This window comes from Narcine bancroftii, chromosome 2 (assembly GCF_036971445.1).
Source record: "Narcine bancroftii isolate sNarBan1 chromosome 2, sNarBan1.hap1, whole genome shotgun sequence".
NCBI classification, from domain to species: Eukaryota; Metazoa; Chordata; class Chondrichthyes; order Torpediniformes; family Narcinidae; genus Narcine; species Narcine bancroftii.
Genome location: NC_091470.1, coordinates 220,741,313 through 220,756,195, shown reverse-complemented (window position 1 = coordinate 220,756,195; position 14,883 = coordinate 220,741,313). Strand labels below are relative to the sequence as shown.

At 44.1% G+C, this 14,883-nt stretch overlaps 1 long non-coding RNA gene across 1 annotated transcript; it reads right to left on the bottom strand.

Annotated features, from left to right (window-relative positions):
- Positions 1 to 3,061: 3,061 nt before the first annotated feature.
- On the bottom strand, positions 3,062 to 6,679 carry LOC138752613 (uncharacterized). The gene is made up of 3 exons (XR_011350764.1): positions 6,471 to 6,679; positions 4,023 to 4,181; positions 3,062 to 3,923 (listed from the first exon to the last, which is right to left on the bottom strand). It is a non-coding gene; the product is annotated as an uncharacterized lncRNA (long non-coding RNA).
- Positions 6,680 to 14,883: the final 8,204 nt, after the last annotated feature.

The window sequence follows — 14,883 nt, the reverse complement described above, 5'->3', positions numbered from 1 at the left end:
CCCAGGAGGACTGGAGCACAGAGTTTGAGCATGACTAGGAGCCTGAACCCAGTGTATGTCTCCCTGTCACAGTCAGATCGGCAGAGCAGTGCCCAAGGGTATTAATAGTTCAGTCCTGGGAGGCAAAGGTGGTGGGGTGGATTTTGAGTTTTAGGGAATGGGCCACACTCGGGTGAATAAAGCTCTTGGTGCTGCCACTGTCGAGTAGGCACTTCATTACCTGCCTGATGATTTTGACGCCCATCATGAAGCGCCCAAGGCCGTGAGGGACGTCTCTGGTCAGTGTGGTGGCTGCTAGGACCATCTTGGGGTTCGAGTCGCAGTTCCCCAACAGTGGAGGCAAGTTGTGGCCCGCAGCATCCTCTGCAGGCATGGGTTACATCGCAAGAGGTGAGTTTTGACTGGTGATGCTCTCCGTAGACCTGGGGTGCGGTAGGTGGCAATTGTCAGCATCCAGAGGTTTGGGATGTGTCGCGTGGTGTTCGGCAGCTTCCGGAGGTGTGGGGTGATTCAGTAGGGTGCCCTGATCAGCACCCGTGTGACCACATCATCCTCGTCGTCGGTGCTGTGCTCATTGTAGGCCTGGGAGGGCCCGGGTGGCTGTGGCGCCTGCGCCTGCCCAGCACAAGATGGCGGTGCTGCGTGGGGGTGCGTGGCAGCGGCATGGCTGGCATTCTTCCCTGGCTGCACTGGTTGCACCGGAGGAAGTGACATCACACTGTTGGCCATTGGTGCTGGTGATGTCATTGAGGGTGGCGGAAGTGACATCACTCCGTGGATGGAAGTGACATCATTGTAGTCCATGGATGTGGCGTCTTAGCAGGGCAGCACTTGTGTGGTCAAGGTCTGGTCGCATGGCGAGCATGTGGCAATCGTTGCTGGTGAGACCGGAAGTAGCGCTGCTGAGGTTGAGTAGGCCGGAAGTTGCTACGGGGGCAATGGCGTCACCCGGCAATCACACGTGGCCTGGACCGGATGGGAGGAAGGCTGGTCATAGAGGGCCGCTGAGCTGCTGGCAGGCTTTGAAAGGCATACTTTAGTGAAATGGCCTTTCTCGCCACATCTTGAGCAGTACTGATTTCTGGCTGGGCAGTTTTGGCGCAATCGTCAGTCTGACCCACACTGAGACCCACAGAACTTTCAAGGGCATGGGGCACCCACAGCAGCGATGTTCTCGTCCATCATCTGGTTTTGGGCCACAGCTGCTGTCTGTGTTGACCACGTGGAGACCTGGGGAAGCCTGGAGTTGAAGGCTTCAGTGTGCAGGACTGCAGCCTCCAGGGCTTGGACTACCTCCACTCTTTTGGCCAGGGAGTAAATATTGTCCTCCAGCAGCTTCTGCCTGACAGCTCTTGAGTGTAGACCCCGGACGCAGGTGTCCTTGATCAACCTTTCAACCTCCCTTTTGGTCACCCTGGGTTCTGCCAGGCAATGTCGAACTAACTCATGTAGGGCTCTGAGGCAGGACTTGGCAGTCTCTCTGCACTGTTGGACATGAATATTCAGAAGGTACCTTGTGAAGACCACATTTGTGGGAGGTTTGTATACGGTGTCTAGGGTGTTCATTACTTCAGAGTACTCGGTGCAGCCTTTGAGGGCTTAGAAGGCTCGGGGACCCAGCTTCGAGTGGAGTAAGACGAGCCTTTTCCTGTTGGAGTCTAGGATGTCATCGGCATGTGCCTCGATAATAACTTCGACCGTGTGCTTCCAGATTTTGAAACGTGCCTGCGCTTCCGGATGACGTGGGTCGACTTCGAGGCTCCTGGCGCTCAGGAGCTTCTCCATTACAGCTTCAAATTTTATGTGGAATAAATTTTGATGCGCTATCGAGCAGAAAAGCAGACACAAAAAGTCTGTTCAACAGGCTTTATTCTACATAAACTTCCACAGAGCTGGCTGTGAATGTAGCTGTGCTGGCTCTGAGACTGACCTCGAGGGGCCGTATGTAGCTTATATCATCCTGGAGCGTGATTGGCAGCTGACTAGATGTTGCCTTGTCCTCCAGTGCTCTTTCTGCAGGTACACAGGTTACCCCCTGCAGTAGGCTAATGGTGTATCACCACACAAGAATACCACTTTCATCTCTTCCCCTCAACTCACTGTGTCCATCATGTTCTCTAGTGAACAAGTGAAACATGACCTGCCCTTTATAAATCCTTGCTGCCTTTGTATCTATCCAGGTTGCTTGCTATTTCTTCCTTCACTAAATCTTGAGGCATTTTCAGAATCATTAAATGACTGGCCTAGAGTTAATCACCTTTCATCCTCATCTAATTTTTTTTAAAAGTCATGACTTCTGATCTGCAAGGACCTGCCAGCATCCAGAGAATTTTGGTACATTACCACAATGCACATCTGCTGCAACTTTTGCCATTCAAGACTAGACACCTTAACTATCTTTAGGTCCACTCATTTGCCTTGTACTGCCTCCTTAAAGAAAGTAACTGTATCACCTCCTTGGCACCAATCTTTGGCCAGTTTACCCGCGCGAACACATCAGTGCCTCAGCCACTTTCACATTACACATTCTCATCTCCCCATTTCATCATTGTTTAGTTTAGCTATTCTTTTTCATTTGTATATTTTTACTCCATTTTTATTTTCTATTCCAATTTATTTTTACAAAATCCTGTGACCACAGGGGAGGGGGGTGTTGTTGCTTTTTAAAGTTTTTTCTCAGTTTCCCACTACTCTTGGCCTCTATATGAATTAGGTTTTAATTTAATGCCTTCCTTCATTCTCTTAGTTATCCATGGCTGGTTATCCAGACTCTTACTGTCTAAATTGCTTGATATCAGAAATGCTTTTGATAATGTAAGTAAACGTAAATTGTATCTATTGGCTAACCACAAGACAGCGCTGCTGGAGCTGATGTAATAGCGACCCTGCCACTGATGCGAACCCACGGAGAGTAGGGAGAGGAGACACAGTGCTCCTCTGCTGGGTTCTGCTGCCCAGTCCAACTACTGACAGCTCCATATAGGCTTTAAATGACCTGTTAAAGGAGACTGTTATGGGCCCAGAGGTCCCGAAATACAACTTCACCAAGACAAATGGTTACTTAAACAAAAGTTACTTTTAATCATCTTTAAACATGAAAACAGGATCAAACTTTAACATTGCTATTAACTTAACTTATCCCCCTCTAATTCTAAGTCCAGTGTATGTAATATGCATGTTAAGTTCAGAAAATTTCTTTGTTTCACAGTCCAATCTCACTTCTCATGCCTCCAAGTTCAATAGTATCAGGCAATTCTTATACTGTGCACAGAATTTAACATTTATGAATTTCACCAGGCTTTGGTGCTTGAAAGGTAAATGGTTACCACTCAGAAAGGTTCTTGTTAGTTTTCAGAGAGAGATTTGTTGCTCGTTGGACACAAACTGATTCCTTCCGATCAGCCACTTCAGTGTCTTGCTGAAGAAACTTGTCCCATCAGGGTTTTTCAGATGAAAACCTCTTTCTTTCAGGTCACCACAGAGTTCTTCTTTTCCCCCTTACTTCAAGTAAAATATTATACAATCAGCCATCTCCTCTTGTATGGTCAGCAAGGGCTTTGAACAGGCTGAACTGAGAACTCACAACTCGTCTTCAAAATGGTCTTCTTCCACAAGTTTGCCAGCTTGTCCTGTTCCAGTCCCAGCTGCTGCTGGCTGCTGACTGCTGGAGGCTAGCTCGAGACTGGCTGAAGGTTTACCAGGTATTGGAACCCAGGATGCAAAAGGTTGCTGAGGGTCCTGAAGGCTTCCTGATCATGTTGGAGGTTTAGATCTGGAACTTAAGTTGTCGATGGCTTGGTATAAAATCTGTGTGGCTTCAGAGGCTGTGGGAAGCTCAATGACTGACGGTCTCTCTTTTGCTTTTCTTTCTCTGATTGTAAGGGGCGCTGGGAAATTATTTCTGACAGTGAATCTTTGTATGGCTTAAAAGCAATATAGTGTAATATTACATCTGTTTCATTACATGACAATAAAAGAATCTTGAATTTTGAATCATTGCACAGCTGTTTTTTGAGACTTACTTGCACTTTCAGTGTAGTCTGCATGAGCCATGATGTTACTTGTAAAAAAGCGGTCTCCTCTGTTCTCAAGAAGACAATGCAGAATGGGAGATCAAAATTTGCAGAGCCCCTGTATTCATCCCGAAGAAGTGACCCGTGTTTCCCCGGAATCAGTTTCTACTGTGTCATAAATAAAATTTAAAATATCATTAAATTAAAATTTTGAAAACTTCCTGTTGCCTGTCACTTTAATGCTCAGTCCCACTCCCATTCTGATCGAAATGTCTGAGGACTGCTGTATTGTTAGGAGTTCCAGTGGAAGATTGAGGAAGAAACTCTTCCTCTTTTTTTTTCCCTGGGCATGGTGGAACTCAATATGACATTTTCTGCCATCAGATGACCCACTTTCATTGTTGGTATCAGATCAGCCATTTCTGCTGTAAATCATCCATCTGGCTCAATTTCTCTCTCTCTCTCACCAAAAACCTGCTGTTTTGTAACACATTATGCTCCATTGTCAGTATTATCACCTCCAGCTGTCCCCATTAATCTGAGGATCTCTGGAATTTAGCACCAACCAAAATCTGGGCTCACGCAATCACAGCAATTCCTTTTACCCTGCTCTCTCCTTCCTCTATGTTTCCTGCAATTTTAAACTGCTTTACTCCCTTTTGCAGTTCTCTAGAAGGGTCTTTGACCCAAAACATTAATTCAGGCTTTCTTTTCCACAGATGCTGCCTGACCTGGTAATGGAAATAAACAGACAGTGTTGGACGGGGTGAAAATTCAGACCTCGGATATGCAAAGGGACTTGGGTGTCCTCGTGCATGGAAACCTAAAAGTTAATGACCAGGTGGGATCAGCAGTAAAGAAAGTGAATGCTATGTTGACATTCATTTCACGAGGCATAGTGTAGAAGAGTAAAGTGGCACTGATGAGGCCTCATTTGGAGAACTGTGCAGTTTTGGGCCCCCTATCACAGAAAGGATGTGATGTTGTTGGAGAGGGTGCAGAGGAGATTTACTAGGATGATTCCCGGAATACAAGGGCTAACGTATGAGGAACATTTGTCCACTCTTGGATTATATTCATTGGAGTATAGAAGATGAGAGAGGATCTTAAAGAGACATTTTGAATTTTGAAATGTTCTAACTGAGAGGATGGAGATAAGATGTTTCCCTGGGTGAGTGAATCAAGGACAAGTGGGCACAGACTTAAAATTGGAAGTTATCCATTTAAAACAGAGATGAGAAATAAACTTCTTAAGTCAGAGGGTCAGGATTTGTGGAACTCACTGCTGCATACAGTGGGGGAGGCCCGATCACTGGGAGAGTTTAAGCAGGAGATTGATAAGTATCTACTTTGTTGGGGCATCAGTGCATATGGGGAAAAGACTGGCAATTGGAATTAGGCGTGAGTATAGTTCAGCTTAGGGTAGAGACGCGGAACAGACTCGATGGGCCAAGTTGCCTAATTCTGTTCCTCTATCTTATGACGTACTGAGTGTGTTCTGTTCTTTAAGAGTGGCGCGACGTCCGCTGAACTTTATCCTTGGAATAAAGAGACAGGATAGTCAAGGTTCTGCTTCAGCTAAGCCTTGTCTAATTACAAGACATCCCTTCTCCTATCATTGAATGACAGAACAAGTGTTAGCAGGGAGACCTGATAGAGGTAGGTGTACAAGGGGATGAGAGGCATTGACCATGTGAATGGCCAGTAGCTTTTTCCCAGTGCTGAAATGGCTAATACAAGGGGGCCTAGTGTTAAGGTGCTTTGGATTACATACAGGGCAGGGGGGGGGGGGGGGGGGGGCGGATGTAAGAGGTATGTTTTTCACTCAGGGAGTGGTTGGTGCCTGGAATGGACAGCCAGCAATGACAGCCGAGGCAGTTACAATGGGCTATTTTAAGAGACTATAAGATATGTTCATGGTACTGAGAAAAATGGAGGGTTATACAGTAGAGAATTCTATGCAGTTGTTTGAGTAGGTTATTAAGTTGGCACAACATGAGCTGTAGGGCCTGTGCTGTGTTGTAGATTTCCATGTTCCGTGTAAAATCCCTGAACTAATGTGCCTCAGACAAGTCCTTCACCTTGGGGGAATTTAACTGCTTGATTATTCAAAGCTTGCTTACTTTACATCTGCTCAATTTATTCAGTCTTTTTATATCTATTGTATGATGTTTTTCTGCACTTCCTGGATGGTTATACAATCTGAAGTTTAATACCTCATTTAAACAGAGGATTCACAGTTTGGATTTCTCATCAATAGAAATTCTTTCTGCACAGCCTGTGTACTCCTATACACAACTACACAAGATAAGTACTGTATATTCTGAGCAGAAAGGGAAAGCGCTAAAGTAGATCTCTGTTTGGTATAGTATCTGCAAAGGCAATCAATTTGTTAAAGTTTTTGGTGCGCAGTACTTAGATTAACTTATCAACATAAAACCATATATTAATACTCACAAGAAGGCTGAAGACCACGTCATACAATTTACTGGATTCGTGAACAACTCTGCTTTCACAATCGATAATGGTGACCGTTTGGGTCCCTCTGCAACGTTACTGTTAGAAAGGATCTGAGGAAGAACCAATCAGAATCAGAATGTGAATAAATAAATGGGGTGTTATTTAAGAAAGGATGTGCTGATGTTGGAGAGGGTTCAGAGGAGATTCACAAGTTATGATTCTGGGACGAAAGGGTTATCATATGAGAAGCGTTTGACGGCTCTTGGCCTGCACTCGTTGGAATTTAGGAGAAAGAAGGGGATCTCATTAAAACACTTCAAATGTTGAAAGGCATGAACAGAGTAGAGGTAATAGGACATTGCAAGAGTCACAAGAGGGCACAACTTCAGGAATGAATGATTCCCACTCATACGCGGAGGAACTTCGTAAAGCCACAGGTAAATCTGTGGAATTTCTTACCACAGGCAATTGTGGAGACCAGGTATTGGGTGAATTTAAGGCAGAGATTGATTGGTTTTTGATTTTGACAGGGCATCAAAGGTTATGGGGAGAAGGCCGGGCAGTGGAGCTGTGGGAAAAGGATTAAATGACAGAAAAAAACTTGATGGGCTGAATTCTGAATAGCCTATTTTCCATTTCTATGTCTTGCAGTCTTATCAAACAAGTCAGAAAGAGAATGGCAGTAAACAAACAGCAAGGGCATGGGGAATATTGAGGAAGCAACTGATCATCATTTAAACTGAGGATGGAATAAATTTGCATCATCAATGAGATTGATTGGAAATGAGCCAGTAGGTTAGAGCTTTACCAGGTGCCAATGTGTCATTACTGAAAATAACAACATTAAAAATCGGACCAGGAGTTGGCCATCCTGTACGTTGAATCTGCTCCGGCATTCAATGAGATCATGGCTGATCCGATGATGGACTCATCTCCACCTCCCTGCCTTTTCCCCATATCCCTTAATTCCTCTACTATGTAAAACTCTATCCAACCCGGTCTTAAATATATTTACTGAGGTCATCTTCAATGCTTTAATGGAGAGCAAATTCCACGGATTCACTACCTCTGGGAAAAGCAGTTCCTCCTCATCTCTGCCCTAGATCAACAACCCTGAATTTTGAGGTTATGTCCCCTTGTTCTAGTCTCTCCCTACAATGGATGCAACTTACTTACCTCTATCTTATGTAGGCCTTTTCATAATGTTGTACATCTCTATAAGATCCCTTCTCATCCTTCAAAGTTTGAATGAGTACTGTCCCAGATGACTCAATCTCTCCTCATCTCTGGTATCAACCTGATGAACCAGCTCTGCACCTACTCCAAAGCCAGTACATCCTTCCTCAAGTACAGAGACGTGAACTGCTTGCAGTAGTCCAGATCAGGCCCCACTTGTACCTTGTACATTTGCACCATAGCCTCCCTGCTCCTAAATTCAATCCCTCTAGCGATGATTCCATTTGCCTTTCTGATTGCCTAGTGCTCTTGCAAACTAATATTTTGCAATTCATACACAAGGACTCCCAAGTCCTCCTGGACGGTAGCATGCTGCCATCACCTGCCACTTAAATAACAATCTGATTTCCTATTTTTCCTTCTAAAGTGGATAACCTCACATTCACCATCATTGCATTCCCTCTGCCAGACTCTTGCCCACTGACCCCTTGCCATGACAAGAGGATGCCAGTCTGGTGTTATTATTATGTTTAAAATAGCAAAATTTAATTGCTGCTCCAGCAAACCACAAAATATCAGAGGAATATCAAGTTATCCTGTAGGATAACAAACCTTGTAAAAAGTCAAGGTCCAGTCAAGGATTCGGGGGTGGGGGGGGTTTATCAACTACACCAAGGGAAGAGAGAAACTGGGGGTGGGGGGAAGAGGTTGAGGTAATTGGATGGAAGATGAGAGAGCTGAAGGGGCAGGGTAGAGGAATAGACCATTGGGAAGGGGAAAGGTGAGAGAGAACGCTAATGAGAAGAAAAAGGACACGTGGATTTACCAGAATTGAACCTTATTCCAACCTGCCTCTTCAGAGGATTTTTTTTTTCTCTCATTTACTCCACTCCTGCCACATCTATCCCCAGAATCAGGCCTTTGACTCTAGGACATCCAGAATCTCCTCTTATTTTAATAAATCTGGATTTCCCCCTCCTGTCCCTATCAAAGCCTGAACCCATATCTCCACTATTTCTCGCATTTCCTCCCTCACCCCATGTCTCCCCACTAACTGATCAGGCACCCCATCCCTTCACTGCCACAGTTTCTCAACTCACGTACACTCATTACAAATTACTCAAGCCCTAAAAGCACCTCTGACTATTAATCCCATTCCAGGACCCTCAAGCTTACCTGTCTTCCCCCAACCTTTTAGACCTCCCTCCCTCAGCACCAAACTGAGCCCCCTCTGATACCCACAACAGGAGGGACCAGGAAGGAAAGACGATAGCCTACAAAATGGATGTTCAATGTGTTACCTTGAGAAAACAAAGTATAGCAACAATGGATTTAACACGACCTTTGCCATACCACTGTTGAAATTTCATCATTGTTGAAATGTTGTCAATGGCAGAATTGGACTGGGGACTACTTAGAACCAATCAAATCAGACACATAATCGTTGACCAGTGTTAGCCATGCACACAATGGTATTACACTTCTCACAATGCCCATTCCTACATTTATGACATTAACTATACCCACTATGACAGACTACATAGATATGTTTTGGGGAGATAAATTGGGAAAGGTTTGTTAGAGTAGGTTACATACAAACACTTTAAAACAGATCCTATTTAAAATACTGGAACTCAGCCCCATGGTAGATGTGTCAGCTCCAGAGCTTTTGCAAGAGGTTTGAAAAGAGCTCAAGGACTTTACTAATGCATTGTTGTTTACAAAAAGCAACATATGAAAGATCTTGCTGGATGAGAGGACTGGCTGTCTAATATTTCACTTGGAATAAGAGAAACAAAAGGAACTCTGTGGTGACCTGAATGAAAGAGGTTATCATCTGGAGAACCCTGAAGGGGCAAGTTTCGTCAGCATGACACTGAGGTGACTGATGGAAGTACATCAGTTATGGATGTCCTGGAAATACAAATCTCTCTCTGAAAACTGACAAGAACCTTCCTGAGCGGTAATCATTTACCTTTCAAGCACCAAAGCCTGGTGAACTTTATAAATGTTAAATTCTGTGAACAGTATATGAATTGCCCGCAACAACTGAACTTGGAGGAATGAGAAGTGAGATAGTGTGATTCTATTTTCATGTTTAAAGATAATTAAAAGCAACTTTTGTTTAAGTAATCATTTGTCCTGATGAATATCTATTGCTGCTGGGCTTATGGGTCCTCTGGGCACGTAACACCAAAGTTGACACTAAGTTGAGCTACTCTGTTCCTTTTATAATCATGTGCTTTGGGGCGGCATTGAGCGACCTGATTGGGCAGCCTCAGAGGTCACTGCAGGGCTCTTCAACCATGTTTAGGCATTCACGGAGTGAACTGCAACTAATGAGCGCCTCTTCGAGTGTTTAGCGGTTGGCATGCTTGCTTGTTCAGTGGTCGCTTCTGTGACAAACCCTGATCGAAGGTAACCTTTTTTAATGAGGCTACAAAACCTGAAACTGACTGGTCACTTCTCTCTGGTAAAACACAGGATTCTGTTGACACAGTGGTTTAGTGAAAAAAATAAAACAGACACACAAATGCTGGAGCAACACAACAGGTCAAACAATGCCTTTATGTAGCAAAGATGAAGATACATCTCCAACATTTCAGGCCTGAGCCCTTCATCAAGGTCACTTACCTCTACTCACTGAGAGGCAATGACTTCAGAATTTAAAAAAAAAATAATTAATACAATAAACTGGTCTACTTAACTAAAATACAATCCACATGAATAGGTGGCACACAAGAGGCTGGAAGCTAAATCAATGCAAATATACTGGAGGAACTCAGATGGTCGAGAAGCATCAGTGGGAGAAATAAAGAATTTGTTCCAGCACCTTAAGTGACGGGTCTGAACTTCAACATCCTGGTGTGTTTCCTTCATCTTTCAGGTTTACTAGTGTGCTGCTCCCACAGTCTAGTTGCTGGAAGGGTTCACTATTGAGCCCACCCAAATTATCAACACTGAAAGCATAAAGTGTTTCTGCTTTTGGGGTCAGCCTTGGTCTGCTGCACAGGGTCATTTGAAGGTGAACCCATTGGGCATTGGTGAATAAGCTTACTGAAGGTCCCACATTAGTGCCGTGTATTTGCACACCTGATGCTCCCATGGGCAGACAAGGGAGCGATGATCAGCTGCCTCACTCACTGCGCCCCATTATTTCCACCAACGGACTTGGGATGAGCAAGCCAACAGACCCAGAATCACAAGGCTGTGGGCTTTATCCAGAGTTAGCTCTGGGTGTAATGTGAACACGGCGAAGGGGAGTCCATTGAGGGATGTTGCCTCTCTGCAGAAGCAATACCAGTTCTCAGCTCTTCAGCCAGTACAATCATCACGGTGTGTCACTGTACTATTGCTTTGCTTGTGTCTCTGTACCTAGACCAGTGCTATTTCCATGGCCACATCACTGTGCCATCTCCCTGCTCATGCAACCCTGGAGCACACCCACGTCAATAACTGAAGATAGTTTCCTCACTATGATCCCCATCTAAACCCCCATGGGCATTATAACACAAGATATGAACAGAAATAGGTCAATCGGCCCATCGGGTCTGCTCTGTCATTTAATCATGAGTTGATCCTTCTTCCTCAGATCTACTTGCCAGCCTTCTCCCCATAACCATTGATGCCCTGGCTAATCAAGTATCTCTCTTAAATATACCCAACCATCTCTCTTCCACTGCTGCCTGTGGCAATGTTGCACAGACCCACGACCCTCTGGCTAAAGAAATTTCTCCTCATTTCTGTTTTAAATTGATGAGCTTTTATCTTGAAATTGTGACCTCTTCTCTCAGATTCCACTACCATGGGAAACAACTTTGTCACATTCAGCACTCGAAATGCCTCTATGAGATACCCCCTTCATCCTTCAGTATTCCAACGGGTACAGTCCAAGAGCCAACAAACATTCCTCATATGTTAACCCTTTCATTCCTGGTATCATTCCAGTAAATCTTCTCTGAACTCTTTACAATGCTAGTGCATCCTTTCTCAAATAAGGCACCCAAAACCGTACACAGTCCTCCAAGTGAGGTCTCACCAGTGCCCTGTAGTCTCTTCATTGCATCCCTGCTCTTTACACTTTCTTGTACCAAACTGCATGACCTCCCAACATTGTATATCATTTGCATCTCTTTGCCCAATCTCCTCATCTATCCAAATCTCTCCATGTCCTCAGCACTACCAGCTCTACCACTTATTCGGGTCTCAACCGCAAATTTAGCCACAAAGCTATCTATTCCATTATCCAAATTATTTATAATCAACGTAAAAAGAAGCGGCCCCAACACTGAACACTGAGTAACAGGCAACCAACTAACAAGCATCCATAGGATCCTTTTATTCCCACTCTCGTTTTCCTGCCTATTAACCAATGCTTTACCCATTCTAGTATCCTTCCTGCACTTCCATGAGCTCTCATCTTGTTAAGCAGCCTCATATGTGGCACCATGTCAAAGGTCATCCAGTGTATCTCCTCTGTCTCTCCTGTTTGTTACCTCCTCAAAAAAATTGTAGTAGTTTTGTCAGGCATGATTTTACTTTAAGGAAACCATGTTGACTTGGACCTATCCTGACGGTTTCCTATACGTACCCCGTAATCTCATCTTTACCAATTGCTTCCCACATCTTCCCAACCACTAATGTTAGACTAATGTCTATAGTTTCCTTTCTGCTGCCTCTTTCCCTTCTTAAACAGCAGAGTGACATTCACAATTCTCCACTCCTCTGAAACTAATTCAAACTCCATTGATTCCTGGAAAATCATTACCAATCCCTCTACAATCTCTGCAGGAATCTCCTTCAGAACTCAAGGGTGCATTCCATCCAGTCTGGGAGCCTTATGTACCCTCGGACCACTTAGCTTCACAAGAACCTTCTCTCTTGTGATCTTGTCAGCACTCATTTCACTTCCCCAGACACCATTGAGAGTCCAGTAAGTGGCTAATGTCTTCTACTGTAAAGACTGATCCAAAATATTCATTCAGTTCCTCTTCCTTGCCTCTGTCCTATTTGCCCATCCCTGTGGCATTCTCTCATCAGATCCCAAAACCAGAATACAGCCTGCAAATGTCTGGTGAATCACCTAATGGCATGCATCCTGCTAACTATTTGATTCATTGTGGAGCCATTCTCTAAGGTGGTATTTTGGAATGCCAGGCACAACCAGTCAGTCTCTAAGGTAGTCAGGCATGACATACACTGTTGGCCATTAGCATCATTATTATCATTGCCACGCTCCCCCCACCCCTCAAGTGTTCTTTCCCACTCCTTAATGTCCATCACTTCTGGCTGATGAAGGAAGTTGTGCAGTAACTTGCAATGATAACAGTGAAGCTATTTGCACTATGGTGATGGAGTAGGACAGATAGAACAGGCTGGCTCTGCACTGGTGAGGACTCATCCTATTCCACTGGAGGTTTCGTTGGTTCTTGCAGTCTTTTCCTTTTACAAGATGAACTATGTGGAGTAACCATTTGATGACCATCCCTTCACATGGTTAGAGGAGAGGTCAGATTTCAATGGAGGGCAAAGATGTGTATTGGAAAGGGATGTGCAGTTGGTATCAACTTGAGCCTGTGCATATGTGTTTGTCCGGGTGATTGTTGGTGAGTTCCAGTGAGATGGCAACAAGTTGTTTTAAAAGTCTGAACTTTCACTCATTTGTGTGTGTGTGTGTGTGTGTGTGTGTGTGTGTGTGTGTGTGTGTGTGTGTGTGTGTGTGTGTGTGTGTGTGTGTGTGTGTGTGTGTGTGTGTGTGTGTGTGTGTGTGTGTGTGTGACTGTGTCTGAGCATGTGAGTGAGTGTGTGTGTGTGAGTGTGATTGGGTGTGTGAGTGAATGTGCATGAGTGTGTATGTGAGTGTGTCCGTGTGAGTGTGACTGGGAGTGTGAGTGAATGTGTATGAGTGTGTGTGTGTGAGTGAGTGTGTGAGTATGAGTGTGTGAGTGTGTGTATGTGTGTGTGAGTGAGTACGAGTGTATGAGTGTGTGTGAGTGAGTTTGTATGTGTGTGTGTTGTATGTGATTGTGTGTGTGTGTATGTGAGTGTGTGTCTGTGAAAGACAGAGAGAGGGAAAGAGCATAAAAAGCATAATTTAAATGGTTATAGAATTCACCTTCACAGATCTCAGGATGTCAAATATTTATGCCACAGTGCCCCATTTTTCCTGAGTTGTCATTGAAGCGCTCTGATGAGTCTCCATTCCATCAACAGAACAACTCTTCCGGCCTCTTATCTCGTACCCTTGGGCTTCAAAAATCACACTGTGTCAAACTACCAACTCCTCCCTTTCCTCTGCAGTCTCAACCTCCACCATGACAGCTACAATTTGTTCTGAATCTCTATCAAAGTTGAGTATTATCCTTGCATATACAATATGCCTTTCACAGTCCCAACTTTTTGAGTGGTTGACTTTTAGAGAAATAATTGACCAATTAACTCTCCAGATCAACAGCACTGCAGCCTGTGGGAACAAAAATAGAAGTTTGAATGATTTTACAATCATAGCTCCACCATTAAAGGATATTGTTTCTTCTTTCAGGAAACTTCATTCTTTTATCTATATTCAGTACAGGAGAGAAGCCTCACAGAAATAAACAATAATTTATTTAGTTCTATTAACATTACATAACTATCAAAAAAATCATCAAATTATGCAGTACAGTAGGTCGTGCATCCTGGCTCAACTGAACTTGCTCCTGGTCTGTAGCCCGTCAAGTCTCACCCCATCCTGCCCTCGAGGGTAATAAATTCAGTTTACAGCCTCAACCACGATTTCAGTAAAAGAGTTCCAGTTGCCCATCACTCTTTGAGAAAAGTTATCATGCAACATTTACTCAAATAGTAATTAAAGAAGAAGTTGCCATTTAGAGTGACTGGGTATGCAAGACTTAATTAATCATTTAAACCATACTGATTTGATCAAACCAACAGATACCCTGCTCACGTCTGCACTGTTGAAGGTATACAGGTCAGAAAAGCATCCTCCTTTGCAAGTGCTTCACATACTATACAGCAATGTTTGTTCATTATATCCTGCTTCTGAAAATTGGCCTCATTTAAGACCTTGGACTGATGGCTGACAACCTACACATGACCCCTCTCTGCCAATTTATCATTTTAAGAGTGGCTGAACAATTATACTCCAACAAGCTAATGTTGTTGCCCCGGAAAACAATAGTCCATCATAAATGTTCCCATCACTGCAGCTATCAGGGGAGTATTCATCCGTCTG